At 49.0% G+C, this 19,627-nt stretch overlaps 1 protein-coding gene and 1 long non-coding RNA gene across 2 annotated transcripts in view; one reads left to right on the top strand and one right to left on the bottom strand.

Annotated features, from left to right (window-relative positions):
- Positions 1 to 19,627, bottom strand: part of GALNT3 (polypeptide N-acetylgalactosaminyltransferase 3) — a 672,271-nt gene that overhangs the window by 607,189 nt on the left and 45,455 nt on the right. The gene's annotated exons all lie outside the window — the stretch shown is intronic.
- Positions 2,409 to 19,627, top strand: part of LOC144823275 (uncharacterized) — a 106,582-nt gene continuing 89,363 nt past the window's right edge. Inside the window, exons 1-2 of the long non-coding RNA XR_013608760.1 lie at positions 2,409 to 2,547; positions 13,550 to 13,625. This is a non-coding gene — a long non-coding RNA (uncharacterized LOC144823275). The remainder of the gene's footprint in view (positions 2,548 to 13,549; positions 13,626 to 19,627) is intronic.

Genomic DNA, 19,627 nt, shown 5'->3' with positions numbered 1-19,627 from the left:
GTTGAATTCAGGAGTTCACAATTGTGCTGGGAGAGACTATTTTATTTCCTGTAATCTCGTGTTTGGTTCTGATCTGCGCTGGGCGCACATGATAAGTGTGCAGCACATAAACCAATACAGCACTCCAGAAGCTGCAATAGTGAGCTTGGTATTGCCAGTGGTTTGTGCTATTTGTAGCTGGTCCGAAAGGCTTTATATATGGCGCATTTACCTCACCGAGTATTCCACTCACCAACCCTTCAAACAAGCCTAACTGGACCCGCCTTGGGTCCAGTCAGGCTCGTTTTAGCACAACACTGGGAAGCTGTGGCTTTGAGCAGTTGGGCTTTGTCAGAGGAACAAGTGCAAAGCATTTATAATTACCAAAACAGATGAATAATAAACACAACACAAAGAAAATCAGACGCCAATTTATAAAAATTTATTTTTATTATTTTTTAGACACAAAAACAAAATCCACTCGAGGGTTCAAGAGATCTACATTAGTAAGCAAATAACAAATAAGTGCTTTTCATTCAAATCACAAACCAGCATTGGCAACTACCAGTGTTAGCAATTACTAAAGTTGTGTTTGATTACTGTGGCCCACTTTGGGCCACCTACTCTTGCAGAAAGCAAGTTACAGGGGTCAATGGGGATTGGCAGGACATTTACCTTGCGGCCAAAGCAGTCTCCAGGCTATTTCCAGGCTCTATAGGCAAACTGCCATAGAAAATGGAGTGCCCAGATGCAAGTGATGCAGGATGTTGAAGATATTGAATAATGCTGTTAGTGATCCAATGATGGAGGGGGTCTCCCTGGACATCACTCAGTCCACGGTTTGGCGATTATGGCCACAGAGGTTGATGTCCCTTGAAGTCTGGTTGAGGGCCAGCCAAAAATCAGTTGCCACTGGTCTACTCATTACAGGGAAACCAATGGTTTCCTTTAACTGAGGCCAATGTCACTCTTGGGGAATCAAACTGCACTCCGATGACTCTTGTGGGTCCAGCAGACTCTGGTACAACTTTTGAGCATCGAGACTCAGTCTCCCAGGCTGTGCTTTAGTGGTCAGTGGTGATCTAGTGATTGTGGCTACCACCTAGCCAAGGCAGGCTTCTTCAGCTTTTGTGGCACTGCAGCTGTAACAGGAGGTCGGCCAACTGAGTCTTGGAGTCACTTCTTCTGTCTGGGGCTCGGGATGACTTCCTTGAGCAGGGCACCACAGGCACAGTCCTCTTTTTGTTAGCCCAAGGATCAGCAAGTTCTGTCCAGTCTTTAGTGCAGCCTTCTTTGGTCATCTCTCTAGTGCAGATGTGATCTGTGGTCTGGGTGCCAGTTATATGCTTCCCTCGGGTGGTGTGTTTACTACTAGTCAATGGGCTACCAGGTCCACTCATGGCAACGTCCTGCAAAGTATGGCACGAGCTATCCCAGAGTGCAATATTTTGCCCACTACTAAGTTGCAGAACCCCTATCTTGGTGTGTGGAGCTCGGTAGCCCACACTTGAGGTGTGTCTACCTGAGCGATATAAGCCCATGGGTAAACTGGTTTTGCAACGGTACCAATGCCAACATGTCTATAAGAATGAAAGAGCAGCCCCTCTCGTTTGTGTCCACCATTTATTATTATTATTATTAGGAAGATTTATAGAGCGCCTGGTTACGCTCCCCGGCGTGTCCCCGCGCTATGGTAAGTGGAGTAGTCAGTCCAAACAGCCATCACAGTCGCTTACCTCCCGTATAGATAAGTCTTCAATTTTTTTCTGAAAGTGGACTCCGAGAGCTCCAAACGTAGCTCCGCCGGTAGGGTATTCCACTGCTTGGCGGCCAGATATTTAAAGGACCTGCCCCCCATGCGGCCCTTCTTTATTTTTGGAACTTTCAGTAGCCCTGTACAGGAGGAACGCAGATTCCGTAAGGGGCGGTGCGTCCATTAGGGGCGTTGGGGCGTTGCCCCACTAACCATGGACGACCGCACGCTGCAGGAAGTAGTAAACACTATAGGCTTCAAAAATAATTTATCCGCCCTTTACTAAGCGCACTTGCAGTACTGTTTGCGGCAGAGAGAGCCAGCGGTACAAGCCCGACAGATTCGGAATCGCGGAAGGCAGTGGGGGCGGGGCTGCGGCAATGAGTGACAGCGCAGCCATAGGTAGCGCAGCAGGCACTGTGTGTGTGTGCGCATTTTGGGATAGTCATTTTTTTGACTGGCCCACGCATGCGCACACCTAGTAGTACCTTACCCCCGCCTCCTCCCCTACAGCACACAAACAGGCAGAGACCCGGCTCTCCCGGGTCTCATAATGGGCAGTATTTACCTTGCTCTTTAGCCAATCCTGGGCGCTGGTAATGCTGCGCCAGGACTGTATGCACGTCACCGCGCCTGGCGTGTCAAAACAACACACGACGAGGAGTGAGAGAGTCACGAGGAGAGGAGAGTAGTACTCTGTCATCATGTATGTACGTACCCTCCTCGTGAGTCGTGTGCGCCTGCTGCAGTACTGTCTCCACACAGTCAGTCGAGACTGTCGAGTGAGTCACGTCACGTCACCTGCCTCATAAAAAGTACGTTTTATTTAGAGTACAATAATCCAGAACAGACAGTCCAGAAGTGTGTCGGTGTGCGTGGTGTGTCGTGTGTCAGTCACACTACTAGTCTGGCCTAGACATGTGGGCTCTGATTACAAGAAGCCTCTCTGTGGGGCTCCAGGGCTCCAGGCATGGGCACGCTCGGCATGGATAACTGAGACCTGCATGCCGCCAATCGGCATCAGGGGACACGAGCATTGTCTTTTGGCTCGGAGGGACTTCGGCGCGCACATCAGTAAAAAAAATTAAATGGCAATGAAATCATTTCTTTGGCATTTTAGTTTTTCACCCATGGCACGTGACGGTGGGGCACACCCCCACCCGTGTTGAGAAATCGCCACTGTTTATTAAACATTACACAATAGTGCAAGTAATCTAGAAATAGTTGTGTATGAGGTAGTGTCTGATTCAAACAATACTGGCATCCTGCTGTTGCTGTCCTGGTCGTGACAATAAAACAAATACTCCCCCAAAATGACCTATTTTGCTCAATTTTATGTGGGCAGTTGTTATGTGCGTGACTTTTGGAAGCAACTTGGCTGAAAAATTACATTTAATTGGTTTTGGGCTCTTCGGACATGATTTGCACCTGCTCTAGACAGGAGGAAAACGTTGATGCTAATTCCTTATGTAGACATTGTTACTACCCACCTTCTAAGTGCAGGTTTCCATTTTCTGCATGTAATTTTAAAGCTTTGTTAATTCCAGGTAAGTGTGTTTCCACATGCAAATATTTTGCATGCAATTTTACCACCCACTTTTCCCTACACAGAAGCCTCAAGTAGCATGTTACTGATCGGTATATTCGGGTGGAATTAATCTGCATGCGTAAAAACTTGTAATCACACTGAGTAAAATGAACGCATGAAACCATACAGCAACTTCGCCTTTGCTCAAAATCGGGGCCAAAGAAGGATATTCCAATAATATTTTCGAAAGAACCTATTGCCAAGACCGTGGATCACATCCAGGCAGTGCCTCCACCCTTCAAAACCCAAAAAATGTTGTTTGCATTCGTCGCTCTGAATGTTGCATATAATTCTGGTAATCACCCTCTGTTCGCTATTTTGGGCCTTTACAATTCTCACATGCCTGTTTCTTCGCTTTCTCAAAGGACATTTCACTCACTGGTGATACGTGCGGCTTCCAGTATCTACAGCTCTTTCATCTTCAACTCAACATGCGAACGTGGAAGTGGATGTGTTTGTCTTGATTTTGAAATAGGGTTAGGGAGACTAGATTTCTCTGGTTGTTTGTGGGGGTGAGGGTGCTAGTTATCATTGAGTTCAAAGGATTTTTCCAATCTTAAAAAGGCAACTTGTAGCACTTGTAGGTAACACTGGGCAATGTTGAGGTCTGCACTAAAACTGGTTTCACTTCAGGAAGACTGATTTTTACACTTAGAAGGTTGCAGATTTATCTGCCCAGCTTCTCCTTTTCCCCATGCCCATCCTGGCTAGATTTAAGTCTGGAAGGGACTGTTAACGTGTTAATATGCAGAGTTGGTATTAAGATTTGTTTCTTTGCTTATCCGAGTCTTTAGAAATGTTTTTTGAACAGTTTACAAGAGCGCGCCTTTAATCTCTGTATCTTGTCCATCTATGCTAGATGGGACAGGAAATCTTGCAAACAGTTTCGTTCCTGCGCTTTAAGTTGGGAATTTTCTGAGTAGTGTGCCTACTTGAAAACACTACCTACGTAACAGCCTGCATGTCTGTTGCTTTTCGCTAGGCTACAAGTCTGCAGTGTATTGAGTGTTGGCTAGATATTTATTTGTGCCTATGCCAGTGCTGCCAACTGGGGATTGTCCTGAACCTTGGATGAATAATTAATAGCTCAAATATTTTGTTACTTTTTACTGCACAGCCTTTTAACTGCAGGGCATCGACGGGAAGGAAGGTTACCGTTAAACCTGTAGAAAAGCAATCAGCCTCATTAAGAGACCTGCATTGAATTCTCAGTTTCCCACTAACTGTTCAGGCAGTTGGGGCAAGTTAACATTCTGCCACGTCCTAGGCATAGTCCCCAACGTCTATTGGCCTTAGTTGCATTGCCCTGATCTCTTCAGAACAGCCCTGGTCTTGGGGTGTAGGGCGGGTTCATGCTGTGTGGGTTCATGCTGTCTCATATATAGTCCCGGGACAGGAGACATGCACTCGCATATTTTACCAATGCATTCGCACACTCTTCTCGCCTGACGGTCCTTCTTCCTGAAGGACTGCGAGTGCGCAACCCCCTTCTCACGAGTGTGTCTCAAGCCCCGGGCCTGCACACTCCCTGATTCGGTCACAGACCAGCGCCCGGGCCGTTTTTCTCCTAAGCGCTGCAGGAGTCTGTTATGAAGCTCTGTGGTTATACTGAATAAGCAGCTACCTATGTTATATGACAGCTCTTTAATAATGTAATACCTGCACTTTCACAATTGCTTTATTAACCTTCCTGCTTACTCAAATTTGCTTGAAAATGCACCATTTTTCCACTATTTTTTCAAAAAATTTCCTCCTTAGGGGGTTCGGGCTCGCTCGCTACGCTCGCTCGCTACGGTGCAGTATGATTATCAGTTTCCGCCCCGCCACTTTCAAATGTCACCAGCCGCCACTGCTCATAGCGAGTGACCAGATTCCGCAGCGGGGCACAAGCTTTACCGCTCAGAATACGGTGACACGTGGAAAGGGCCTTAAACTCCACCCTTTTTCTGACGGGAAGCCAGTGTAGGACCTGGAGCGCTGCTTTAGAAGGAGATCTCCTAGGGAGCCTCAAAACTAAGCGAGCGGCTGCATTTTGCAGCACCTGAAGGCGATTGATGATCTTTCCAGTGGCCCCCAGATACAGCAAATTGCCATAATCTAGGCGCGAGGTGACGAGGGCATGTACAAGAGTCCGCCGTGCTGTAATGGGTAAGATGTCCAAAACCTTCTTCAAAGTTTTCAGGACTCCATAACATACCCCCACCACCCGGCTGACCTGGGGGCCAAAGGCAAGGTCGACAACAATCCACACTCCAAGATTCCTAGCTTCCCGACAGGGAACAGGAGTTTCTCCCAGACAGGGTGGCCACCATGCCAAGGACCAGGCAGATGGTCCTCTCCCCACCACGAGTACCTCGGTCTTGCTACCGTTAAGCTTCAAACAGTTGGCGGACATCCAGGTTGCCAGTTCTTGCATGCAAACTCTGAAACTGTCTGCCGCAAGACCAGGCCTACGTGAGAGGGAGATGACCAACTGCGTGTCGTCGGCATAGGATACTAGGCACATGCCATGACTTTCAACTATCGCCGCCAATGGGGAGACATAAAGATTGAACAAAGTTGGGCTCAGGGACGAGCCCTGTGGCACGCCCTGGCCCAAGCTAATCTCCCTAGAATAGCAGTCTCCTAAGCGGACTTGATAGCATCTGCCTGTCAAGAAGGACTGGATCCATCCAAGCGCGGCCCCTGATACTCCTCCATCATTCAGACACTGTAGCAAGATGGAATGTGCTACAGTGTCGAATGCTGCACTGAGATCCAGAAGTATCATGGCCATGGTCTAGCCCTCATCCACACCTTTTCGTAGAGCCTCTACTGCCGTGAGAAGTGCTGACTCCGTTGAGTGTCGGGGACGGAAGCCAAACTGGGAATCGTGGAGCAGAGAAGCCTCTTCCACAAAATTCATCAGTTGGAGGTTCACAGTTTTCTCCGCAACCTTCGCCAAATACGGCAGGAGAGAGATGGGACGGAGATTTTCTAATTTCTCAAAGCTAATATTTGGGTTTTTTTGCAGAGGAAGGACCACCGCCCGTTTCCAGGCACTTGGTACAGTATGGGTCTCAAAGGAGATCTCAAGAAGATAACGGATATACGGCTCTAATATGTGCAAACTACCCACCAAACGTTTGGGCGTGGTGGGGTCCCTAGGAGAGCCTGACTTGATAGATCCACAAAGTTGGATAAGTGCCTCAGTAGGCGGGGTGGTGAAAGTGGTCAGCATCCGTTGATCCCCTCTCATCCTAACTTCCTCTTTAAACTCAGAGCCTTTACTAGCTTGGTCAGAGAAGGCAGAGTAGATCTTTGCTACCTTATTAGCAAAAAACTCTGCTATTCGATTACAGCTGTCCACCGAGCAGAGTTCCTCTGGAACTGCCATAGGCTTCCCAGCTGAAAGTGATTTGTAAATTAAAAACAGTTCCTTCATGGAATTTTCAGCTTCCTTAATCCTGATGTCGTAATATGTCGTCTTAGCCTTCCTAATAAGTCTTTGATAGATACGTCTGCTGGTTACATAGTCAGCTTTAGCTTGAGTGGCAAAGGCTACCCTCCACTGTCTTTCTGCGCATTTACACACAACCTTGGCCGCCCGCACTTCCTCGCTATACCATGGAGCCGTTCTCTGAGCGCGGCCCCCGGTTCTAGCCGGGGCGAGCGGGGCAACATGATCCAGGGCCTCAGCAATGCGCTGATCTAGATTCGAGTTGGCTTCCTCCACATCCCCTCCCCCAGGGTCGCCCCCCAAAACAAGTGCCTCGTTGAACCTGGCTTGGGAGAAGGCAGCCCATCTACGCCTAGGATGTTTTGGTACAGACTGCTCCAATCGCCTGGCTCCCTGAATATGAATCAGAAAGGGAACCAGGTGATGGTCTGACCAAGGGATAGGTACAGGGGTCAGGGCCTCCACCTGTCCCCAGTTGGCAAATATAGGGTCCAATAAGTGGCCCCGTTGGTGGGTAGGATCGGTAACTTTCTGCTGAAGCTGAAGAGCATTCATCTCTTCAGAGAAGTCCCCGGCCGTCTTGTCTGCAGGGTCATCTAAGTGTAGATTGAGGTCGCCCAACACTAGAAACTTATCTGCGCGCAATGCGGCCTCTGTAATACCTTCTATCAAGCTTTCGCTAAATCTCGCCGCCGGGCCAGGTGGCCTGTATATTAACAGGCCCTTCACTGTACAGCCTCCATTCACAAAAATGGAGAAAGCACTCGCCTCATTGTCCCTGATCGTAATCTGCTCCATCTGGCAGCGGATCCCCTGTTTAGCTACAATAGCTATCCCACCACCTCTTCCTATCAATCTGTCTTGCCTCAGTAAAGAGTAGCCTTCCGGAATGGCTTCAATGGCCTCGGGTGCGCAGTCCGAGTCTAGCCAAGTTTCCGTTAGGAAAACCAAATCCCACTGCTTATCACTGATAAGATCATATACCTCTAGTTTGTGTTTGCGTAGAGAACGAACGTTCAATAAGCCACAAACCAGATCGCGAGACTCAGTGAATACAACAATAGCCCTATCAAAGGTATAGTGGCATTGCCTACAGCCAGTGTTATCCTCAGCCCTCATGCTATGTAAGCATGCATGACTACGGCAGGGATTACGAAGGGATAGTAAGTCATCTCTGCTCCAGCATAGATGGCCCTCCGGAGGAGCAGGAGGTATAGCCCCGGCCCGCGCTCGCCTGCGGACGGGTGCAGACGGGTTTAACTTAGGCGCAACGCTGCGCTGCCGGTAGCACATCCGCCTTATATCCCCCCAGCGTCCAAACAACTAGAGCGCTGCACGACGCTACCGGAAGTAGCTGGCTCGGACCTTCCACGCCCTCTGCTCGAACGGTGCTAGTCACCGGCGTCAGAACGAGGCGGGAAGGAGGGACGGGTCCAGCGCTTTTCGTACCGTTGCTGCAACTGCCTGCCTTCAGGTGAGAGCATCAGCAGAGCAGAGTGCCCAGAACGGTGAACAACAGTAAAAATGCAAATCAAGCAGCATACGGGGGAGCGTACACGCTCACACTCACACAGTGCCCCAGATTATTTTAAAATGAGCTCACACGCTCTTGCAGTTAAAATGGTAGTAAAATCACCAATGCGCCAGGTAAATGTGTTGTAAAAGCGGCAGGGACACTGCCACTGTCCACTTACCACAAAGGGGCCCAGGATCCAGTGCCTTATATCCCCCCAGCGTCCAAACAACTAGAGCGCTGCACGACGCTACCGGAAGTAGCTGGCTCAGACCTTCCACGCCCTCTGCTCGAACGGTGCTAGTCACCGGCGTCGGAAGGAGGGACGAGTCCATCGCTTTTCGTACCGTTGCTGCAACTGCCTGCCTTCAGGTGAGAGCATCAGCAGAGCAGAGTGCCCAGAACGGTGAACAACAGTAAAAATGCAAATCAAGCAGCATACGGGGGAGCGTACACGCTCACACTCACACAGTGCCCCAGATTAATTTAAAATGAGCTCACACGCTCTTGCAGTTAAAATGGTAGTCAAATCACCAATGCGCCAGGTAAACGTGTTGTAAAAGCGGCAGGGACACTGCCACTGTCCACTTACCACAAAGGGGCCCAGGATCCAGTGCCTTATATCCGCCCAGCGTCCAAACAACTAGAGCGCTGCACGACGCTACCGGAAGTAGCTGGCTTGGACCTTCCACGCCCTCTGCTCGAACGGTGCTAGTCACCGGCGTCAGAATGAGGCGGGAAGGAGGGACGAGTCCAGCGCTTTTCGTACCGTTGCTGCAACTGCCTGCCTTCAGGTGAGAGCATCAGCAGAGCAGAGTGCCCAGAACGGTGAACAACAGTAAAAATGCAAATCAAGCAGCATACGGGGGAGCGTACACGCTCACACTCACACAGTGCCTCAGATTAATTTAAAATGAGCTCACACGCTCTTGCAGTTAAAATGGTAGTAAAATCACCAATGCGCCAGGTAAACGTGTTGTAAAAGCGGCAGGGACACTGCCACTGTCCACTTACCATTTACCCTTCAAAAGGCAACTTTAACTTTGAAGCGCACTTTTTGGGCGCACACCCTGTTTGGTAGTGGCATATTCAGGGGAAAGGGGGTCGGTCCACCCCGAGCGGCACTCTTGTTTGGGACAACGGAGGTGAGCAAGTCGTCTGTCAGCTACCACCTCCACACCGAGAACAAGCTGTTTGGTGGCTGCTAGCCCCCGCCACCACAGAGAACAAGTTGGTTTTTGAGCACCATCCCCGCTCTTACCTACCGGCGGCAATGTCAGCGACCACCCCAGGAGACAATATGTCTAGCTGCGCCACAGCTGTTTCGGCCTTCCTGCCAGGGAGAGGTAACACCTCTTCCAACAGCAGGCCAATTCTGTTCCTTCCTGAGAGTCATTGACACCTCCTCCCAAGAGGGCAGGAATCTGTCTCGTGGCCAACAACTGTACAAAGATTACTGGAAACAGAATGGCAACTTTCTAAAGTTGCCATTTATTTAAAAGTTACATTAAAGCCGACTTGGGTATCAAAGGACACACATTTGATGGACGGAAAGCAGAATAAATCAAAACATTCACCCCCAGTGAAGAGATCTGGGTTAAATCCATCATTCTTTTGCTTACCATGCCACCCCAGTTTAGACCTGACCATATGCAAATCAGTCTTGAACCCGTGCCTAATGGGAACAGTCCAGCCCGAACTGCCAAGCCAGATCCTTCCTGGACCGGAAACAAGTATCCTAGGACCAGTTTCGGGGTTTCACCTCTCATCAGCCAGGATAGCTTGAATCCAGTGGCATAGTGAGCCCAGGACCCACGTCTGGGCAAACCCATCAGGGTGACAAATGCAAAAAGAACAATTGATGGACAGAGAGTCAGGCTATCCTGGCTGATGAGGGGTGAAACCCCGAAACCAGTCCTGGATGCTTGTTCCCAGTCCAGGGAGTACCTGGCCTGGCAGTTCAAGCTGGACTGTTCCCATTGGGTGCATGGTCAAGACTGATTTGCATGTGGCCGAGTACAAACTGGAATGGAATGGTGAGCAAAAAAAGGATGGATTTAGGCCCAGATCTCTGGGTTGAATGTATGAAATTGTTCTGCATTCTGTCCATCAATTGTTCTTTTTGCATTTGAGTATGTAATGATTCCTTTGATACCTTAAAGTACCAACTTTAGTAGTCCCATTCAGAAGTTAGCACAGCTGAGTTGTCAGTGTGTAACCCTTTACTCACCAATGTGGCTGCTAGCCGTTCTACAGCAAAAATATTTTCTTTTACTGTTAGGTCACACAAAAACAGAACATGTCCTACTTTAATATACAACACCCTGCCTTAGGACTTGATAGCCCTACCTTGGAGGTAATATATATATTTTACAATCATTGGCATAGCCAACAGGTCTCGCCTTTAGGATCTTATAAGTGTTTAGCCATGCAGCACATTATCCTAGGTTGCCCTAATGCGAGAGGAAGGCAGTAAAATGTGATTGTCAAAACAGTTAAAAATCTCAGCACCAAACCTGTACGCCAAGGGCAATTAAGAAACCTAAAAGGCAAGAGAGTGGCGAGTATGCCAGGGTTTGGACAGCAGTGTATTGAATGAATGTTTAAATCAGTTTGAGATGTCAATAGTTTGCAGCGTGTACTCTTCTCTACTGTGCTCAGACGCAGTATAAACTGGCACAAGTCAATGCCAGCATATCTTTGTTCTTATTTTGACAGTTGAAAATTATGAAATTATAAATTCAAGGTTAACATTGGTGACTTAAAGCCAATTTAACCGCAACACAAACTTGTGTGTTACATTCACTAATGTGAGATCTGGTTGTGAGTGTATGAGCACTGGAGTTTTCCTCGGTGGCATTCTAGTATCCGCCCTCTTGTATATGTGCATGCATGTATGGATGTTTATGTGTTTGTAGAACACGTCGGAGTGCTGAACATCGACAGGAGCTCTGGACAAGAGTTTCTGGATATTTTGTAGAGAAGCAGGCTGACTTGGAGGATTTTGGTTTCTAATTTGGAAAACAATTACATTGTTTTTCTTCTTCACAGTACTGCAGTATCTGCCTCACAGGTGAGTTAGTAAGAGAAGCATTGAAAAGATGGCTGGCTGAAGGTAGGATCTTTCAGCGCAACATAAACCAGCTACATACATCATTAATCTGTGTCTGCTTGCATTGCCACGGTTCGAATCCCAGCAAGCCCACACTACCATTGATGCTTGCAAGGTTGACAAATTAGTACCATTAACGTAAGCAACAGCAAATACGTTATCAGTTCCAAGAGACTCCGAGAGTGAACATGTGTTTTACAAATACACATGTTATGTTATTTAGTAACCTGGACTACACCTTTAAAGAGAGTTTACTGTGCTCAACTTCCACAGACGGGATTGTTGCCTTAAAAATGCATGTACAGTACCGCCTAGAAACCTGACACTCTCAAAAGTAGAACCTCAAACAGCAAAAGCCTCTCCCACCGGTCCCCGAGATCAGTGGGGATGAATAAAGAGATGCTAAAAAAAGAGTGCTATGTAGCAGTCAGCACTGGGTGCTTTTTAGGTCTCGGACTCAAAGGCTGCGCTTGTGCAGTCTCGCTCGGAGACTTTATGTCTACAGTATGGGGGCTATACCCCGCCCCTCTTCTCCATTGGCTGGCTTCCTAAACGGAGGCCAGCCATTGAAGGAGAGGGGCGTCACTCCGTTGAAGATGGGATTCGGGGGAGAGGGGGGTTACTTTCTTTCTGTTTTCTTTCTCTCCTCTTCCCATTGGCTGGAATTTTACCTTCCAGCCAATGGGAAGAGGAGAGAAAGAAAACCACGCCCCCGAATCCGAAAATGACGGGGCGTTTTGGAGATCCATTTCTGGCCTGCAGGCGGAGAGGGCGGTGCAGAGACTGCTGGCTCCGACTTTCCCCGGCTTGTGTACGTCCCGCCACCCTCACATCCCTGGACCCGCCATGGAGCGCTTGCATTTTTTCTATAATTGACTTCCCTCGCCGCTGCGGTCAGCCCCCGAGGCCCGGGACCCGTCCTTGGCCTCTGCAGTGTTGCATGTGTAATGTAGCCCATCCCAGGGCTTTCCGCGCTCCCTCGCCGCCTCTAGACGCGCATGCTTCGCCTCGGTGCCCGCCCGAGAGCCCTGCCCGCCCCCTGTGCTCGGCACACACTGGCTTCAGAGCGGGGGCCGCCCGCCTATTGTGCCGCTCCGAGCCGTATTAAGGTCATCGCTCCCCCCGCCGAGCGCTACGAGCTGGGGCCGTCAGGGGCCAGCGCACACCAGCGGCAGGAAGTGGAGTCCCGCGGGGGAAATCTGAGGGCCGGCCGACTCCACTGTGTGCGAGGGAAGACGCTCTGAGGTAAAGGTTTATTAGGGTGTTACGATGAAGGCTGGCCTCCTGCCCCCTTACTCGGAGGACAGATATGTAACCTAGGTAGTAGTTAACAGCTCCAAACAGGGCTGCAGTCATTAAGTGAGCGTTTTCTTTTGTTTTAGTCAGGTTTGCGGTGTCTCCGTGTGCGCTTCATTTTTCCTTCCTCACAGATGGCTAACCTACCTTTATTTTTGCCAGATTTAGGGCTGCACTTGTATTTCAGGCATTGGCTTCAAAAGGTTGCCTCCCGCCAGGCCGGTGGTCACCGAGAGACATCGGTCGCAGTACCGGTTGCAGTTACGCCCGTAGCTGCTCAGTTACGTAAGCCTTTGGTTTGCCCGAATTACGCATTTTTATGTTGGCATTAAGGACAGGCCTCCACTGACTGGCGATCGTGTGGTTTGGTGATCCCATACAAGGCACTTGGGTATTATATTTTTGAAGGGGGTGGGGTAATCATCCTATGGAAGTCAATGTGAGCTGTTTATTTACAGGTTGAAGATGAGGCCTAGGAGGATGACCGGTGAGGGGTGACGGGTAAGGTGGAGGAGACGGGTGTCTGAGGGCCGGCTGACTCCACTGTGTGCGAGGGAAGGTGCTGCTCACCCCAGCCCGCCTCCAAGCCGCCCTCCCCTCCGCTGGCACCTGGAGGCAAGAGGCTGCGGGGCTGGAGCATGCAGGGTGCAATGCAACAACGGGGTCTGTCACAGGCAGGGCTCTGCTGCACTCCCGTGAACACCTGGCTTGCAAGTGACGCGCTTGGACCTAGTGTGGGTGCTGTGTGGAGTTTCCTGTGAGTAGGAGGGCAGAGGGGAGCTCTGGATCCGTGACTGGCTCTACCAGGATGCTGCTTGTGTTCAACACCCGGGGGCACCGTCAATAACTCGCACTCTCTCTTTGCCCAGATCTTCCAAAGGCGATAACTGGAAAACCTCTACTTCAGGAAGAAGAAGTTTCGGGGGAAGTTCATGACCTGCGCAGGTAAGAGGTGCTTGAATTCCCATGCCGTGCGATGTTTGGAGGCCTGGGAGAGGGGGTGCTGTGTGAGGTGAGGGGGTGCTGTGTGGGATGCGGGGTGCTGTGTAAGGTGAGGAGGTGCTGTGTGAGATGAGGGGGTCCTGTGTGGGGGGAGGTGAGGGGGTGCTGTGTGGGGTGAGGTGAGGGGGTGCTGTGTGAGGTGAGGGGGTGCTGGTTGAGGTGAGGGGGTGCTGTGTGGAGTGAGGGGGTGCTGTGTGGGGTGAGGGGGTGCTGTGTGAGGTGAGTCTGCATGTTTCCTGGTTGATGTGTTCTGCACCATGCGCTTCTGCAAGAGAACGTGGAGGACAAACCGCCTCCGCCATTCATCCTTCTGGGGAGGATACTGAGTGTAGAGTGGGCAGTAATTACATTCCTCAAGTCCATTCTTCCTCGTTAATTCGAGGCTGGAAGAATGGAGCGAGGAAGTGAAGTTAGCATTTTCCACTTTTCACCGAGACACTGAGCCACGATGGATGGTCCCACTGCTCCCAGAGCTGGCCAGGCGTCCTGCTGTCTCTTCAGTGGGGCACTATGCTAAAGTGAGGAGAAGGCGGCCTGTGACGAGGGTTCAAACAGTGCTGCATGGTCGGATGTTTACAACACTGGGGTTGCTGCTGCCCTGCGAGCTGCGTTGAGCCCCTCTCTGCCCCCCTCTCTCCCAAAGACCCTCTCTTCCCTCTGGCATCGCATGTCTCCAGGCATCGCATGTCTCCGTGCCTCAGGTGTCTGTCTCGCGAGGCTGATGAATGGCTGGGTCTTGTCAGCGCCTGAGCGCCGCGGGCTGCTGACACGTCTTCTGACGACCACCTGATGGTTAGTGTCAGGACAGGGAGAGATACAAGGGTTCTTCCGGGCTAGGCTGGCGACACATGATGTATTGTTTACTAATAATGGCCACGAGTCGTTTCTTTCGCGGTCTGGCATTACAATGATGTATTTTTGTTAACAAAATAAATGAAGATATTTCACTAAAATGGTCACAAAATATATAATTGCACTGACTAAAGTTTTAACAACTTTTCCCAGCGCCGAAACTTCAGAGTGAAGCTGTAGACATGGCCCCAAAAGGGCTTGCGGAAAGTCACTTACTCCTATCTGATAGAAATTGACAGCGCTTAAAAGCAGACTATTGGGAGCTATGTAGAAAAAAAATTAGCGCTTTAGCTCTAAACCTGTAAACCCCATCTTGCAGACGTTTCTTGCATCGTGTCAGCATCATTGCGAATGTGCTTGATATTACCTTGCTTCTTCCGAAAGGTGACTCATTTTTTTTCTTGTTCTTGACTGTGTTCCCTGCTTGTCATCGTTTTTTCTTGCCTCTGGTTCCTGGCTGTCCTCGTGTTGATCTTGCCTCTGTTCCCTGGCTGTGCTCGTGTTTTTCTTGCCTCTGTTCCCTGGCTGTGCTCGTGTTTTTCTTGCCTCTGTTCCCTAGCTGTCCTCGTGTTTTTCTTGCCTCTGTTCCCTGGCTGTGCTTGTGTTTTTCTTGCCTCTGTTCCCTGGCTGTGCTCGTGTTTTTCTTGCCTCTGTTCCCTAGCTGTCCTCGTGTTTTTCTTGCCTCTGTTCCCTAGCTGTCCTCGTGTTTTTCTTGCCTCTGTTCCCTGGCTGTCCTCGTGCTGATCTTGCCTCTGTTCCCTGGCTGTGCTCGTGTTGATCTTGCCTCTGTTCCCTGGCTGTTTCCTCGTATTTCTGCCCTCTGTTCCCTCATTTTTCTGCCCTCTGTTCCCTTGTTTTTCTGCCCTCTGTTCCCTCGTTTTTCTGCCCTCTGTTCCCTCGTTTTTCTGCCCTCTGTTCCCTGCTTGTGCTCGATTGCCTCTGTTCCCTCATTGTGATTGTTTTTCTGCCCTCTGTTCCCTTGTTTTTTTGCCCTCTGTTCTCTTGTTTTTCTGCCTTCTGTTCCCTTGTTTTTCTGCCCTCTGTTCCCTTGTTGTGATTGTTTTTCTACCCTCTATTCCCTTGTTTTTCTGCCTTCTGCTCCCTCGTTGTGATTGTTTTTCTGCCCTCTGTTCCCTCGTTTTTCTTCCCTCTGTTCCCTTGTTTTTCTGCCCTCTGTTCCCTTGTTTTTCTGCCCTCTGTTCCTTCGTTTTTCTGTCCTCTGTTCCCCGCTTGTGCTCGATTGCCTCTGTTCCCTCTAGTTGTGATTGTTTTTCTGCCCTCTGTTCCCTTGTTTTTCTACCCTCTGTTCCCTTGTTTTTCTGCCCTCTGTTCCCTTGTTGTGATTGTTTTTCTGCCCTCTGTTCCCTTGTGTTTCTGCCCTCTGTTCCCTCGTTTTTCTGCCCTCTGTTCCCTCGTTTTTCTTGCCTCTGTTCCCTCGTTTTTCTTGCCTCTGTTCTCTTGTTTTTCTTGCCTCTGTGCCCTCGTTTTTCTGCCCTCTGTTCCCTCGTTTTTCTGCCCGCTGTTCCCTCGTTTTTCTGCCCGCTGTTCCCTCGTTTTTCTGCCCTCTGTTCCCTCGTTGTGATCTGTTTTTTTTGCCTCTGCTCCCTCGTTGTGATCTGTTTTTCTTGCCTCTGTTCCCTGTGTGTGGCTCTCTGTGTGTGTGTGGGTGGGGCTCTGTGTGTGTGTGTGTGTGTGTGTCTCTGTGTGTGTGTGGCTCTGTGTGTGTGTGGGGCTCTGTGTGTGTGGGGCTCTGTGTGGGTAGCTTTTTTTGTAGGTTGCTCTGTCTGTGTGAGGGTGGCTCTGTGTGTGTGTGTGTAGGTGGCTCTGTGTGGGTGGCTCTGTGTGTGTGTGTGTGGGTGGCTTTGTGTGTGTGGCTCTGTGTGTGGGTGCAAATGCAATAGGTCTCGCATTTGCGAGAGATTAAGCTATTGGCATTGTAAATGACAATGCCGTTTATTTATGTTTTAAAAACAAAAAAACATAAATAAAAATAATGTCATGAGCAATGCCAATAGCTCTAATTTTAACAATGCCGAGACCATTGCATTGTAAATGCTTGTTTTAACCTTTTGTTGGGAGAATAAATAGACAGGGGGTTGGAAGGGTGAGAAGATACAGGCATGGAAGTGCTGGAGAGAGAAGAAACAGGGGCTGGCAGGAGGGGGCGGTAGAAACAAGGGGAGGTAGGAGGGGTCAGCAAAAACAGTAACGGAGTAACTGAGAACATTTTACAAATACTTCAAAACATGTTGCTGAATTTGGACTAAGAACAATGAGGCTATTTCATGTTTTTAGTATCTGATATTAGGCAGAGCCAAACTCAATGTGCGGCTAAATAATTTGCAGAAAATGTTTGTACGAACATTTGTACTGCAGCAGGAGCATCTTGAACAGGAGGTGCAAGGTATAGAGAATGTGAGAACTGGCTACTGATAACATGCTGGGACTTGAGATAATACTAGTAAGCACACTGAATTGTTTTACATTACACATATTTAAAATTTGTTACACACCGAGAGAACATGATTTTCCCACAATCATACAATTTGGTACAAGGCACACATCCACCTAAGATACTTAAAGCCAAACGATTTATTTTAAAGTGCATGAAATATTAGTTATGTCAAATACTGGAAAAATTTCGTTGCAAGGTAAATATATACATTGGCTGCAGATAGAGAGAAAAGTGCAATAAACTCATGTTATGTTTTTTATGTTATGTTAGTCACATTTGTAAAGTTCACGGTTACCCTAGGGTGTCCTGGCGCTAAGCACTGTCTGCTGGGAGCTGTGAAGGTGGATGCTACTGTGAGAAGAGCCATGTCTTCAGCCCTTTTCTAAAAGAGAGGATCTGGGGCATTCCTGAGATGGAATGGAAGATCATTTCATGCCCTTGAAGCACAAGTCATGAAGCTCCTGCCTCCCCAGTTAACTTTTTTAAATGTGGGGACTGGAACTTTCTTAGCTCCTGTTGATCTTAGCCTTCTTCCCGGGACATACCATTGAAGTTTATGCCTCAGGAAATCGGAGCCTATACCATTGATGGCCTTAAAGACCGTGCAGAGTGCCTTGAAGCATACTCTTTGTTTGACCGGGAGCCAGTGAAGTTGCCTGAGTTCCTCCTTTACTGAGACAAATTTTGGGGTCCCGGACCGTAATCTTGCCACTGCGTTTTGGGCAAGTTGAAGGCGATAGATATGTTGCTTTTGATCATTGAGATATAAACTATTACAATAGTGAAGAAGTGACATTATAAGGCTGTCACCACTGTTTTGAGGCCGGTTTCCGTAAGAAAAAAAACTTGATTTTTGTTATGATTTTTAGTGCCAGAAAACAGGCCGAGGTCACCATACTTATTTGGTCACTCATGGTGAGCTTATTATCCACCCATACCCCAAGATTTTTTGCTTTCTTGGTAGGTAAGGGGCAAGGTCCAAGGTCTTCTGGCCACCATTCTAGAGTCCAAACAAGTGGATTATTTCCAAACTTTATGACCTCGGTCTTGTTGGAGTTTAGTTTCAAACAGTTGGAAGACATCCAGCCAGAGATGGCCAGCATATAGTTGTGAAAGCAGGCCCCTGTTTCATTTTCCACCCCCTCAGTCAATGACAACATTATTTGAGTGTCGCCAGCATAAGAAGTAAGTTGGAACCCAAAGGATCGGATAACTCCTGCCAGGGGTGCCACATAGATATTGAAAAGCGTCGGGCTAAGTGACGAGCCCTGTGGCACCCCGCAGGGAAGGGTGAACAGTTTTGACGTATTTCCGTCGAGGTCCACTGTTTGCAGTCTATCAGATAAAAATGACTGCAGGAGTTTCCAAGCTCGACCTTCTATTCCTACATCGGACAACCGGTCCATCAACACTTCGTGGTGGACCGTGTCCATGGCCGTAGACAGATCCAATAGGATCAGTATGGCATTTCCTCCCCTATCCAAGGCCTCTCTAATTTCCTCAGTTGATTTAATGAGACCCAATTTGTCATGCCCCAACATCCCTCCGACACTGTAGCTTTAAAGCAGTTCTATATAAGACGCGCAGAACAACAGAACGCCGCTTTACGTTTTTGCATCTAGCTCCTTCCATTTTGGGTTCCGTCCCAACTTGTCTTGCCTGACTTCCGGTTTCTTCGATCCTGTTTCGCTTCCGTTTGGATTCCTGCCTTCCTTGTGCAGGTGTTTGCTCGCGGCTTTCCTCCGTGCCGTACTGGCTGCATTTGCGGTTGAAGTGACGTCTTTCCAACCTGACGTCCTCAATCCCGTGTGTGGCCGTATTTTGAACTATTGCCCAACTGTCCCCCTATCCTTGTACTTCGCCTGGCGGCCGGGACTTTTCTCCACCATCCGGCTGGGTACAGCCTCCCATCTACGTAGCATTTCTTAGGTGCCCCGCCCGGCGGCCGGGTCTACTCTCCGCCATCCGCAGGGGCGCCATCTTGTCTCCCTTAGAATCCTTACCCCATTTCCCTGGTGCTTCGCCCGGCGGCCGGGATTCTCCCCGCCATCCGGCTGGGCACTGCCCGTTTGTGTTTTATTTTAATCCTCACTTGTTGCTGACTTCACCTGTGCACTTCTTCATTCCTCCCTCTCCCTGGACCATATATACATTATTTTTGGGGCTCTTGCGTGGACCATTGTGTGGTGTATATTCAGACCTCCTCTGCACAGAATCACGGTAACAGCGCTGTGCGCTACCTTTCATTATTATTTGGCGGTTACTTTGTGTGCATACCTGATTGTAATTATTGTCTAACAGATATTGATGCAGGGTACATGGTAGTGGCTCTGCAACTCGTATCCATATATACAGAAGAAGTGGATGTTCTCCCAGTGTACTCCAAGGAAATACAGAGTGAGAATTACACCTTAAATGCTAGCACTCACCAGCATAGAGTGGGAAAGAGTTATTTACTGTCTTTTGTCTTCTTTGTAATAGAAACACGAGAACATCATTCTGCCCTTCTTATATGTTCCACAGTCCAGTCAAGTTGGAACCCAAAGGATCGGATAACTCCTGCCAGGGGTGCCACATAGATATTGAAAAGCGTCGGGCTAAGTGACGAGCCCTGTGGCACCCCGCAGGGAAGGGTGAA

The sequence above is a fragment of the Lissotriton helveticus genome, chromosome 3_1 (assembly GCF_964261635.1).
Source record: "Lissotriton helveticus chromosome 3_1, aLisHel1.1, whole genome shotgun sequence".
Taxonomy (NCBI): Eukaryota; Metazoa; Chordata; class Amphibia; order Caudata; family Salamandridae; genus Lissotriton; species Lissotriton helveticus.
This window is presented reverse-complemented; position numbering and strand designations above follow the sequence as displayed.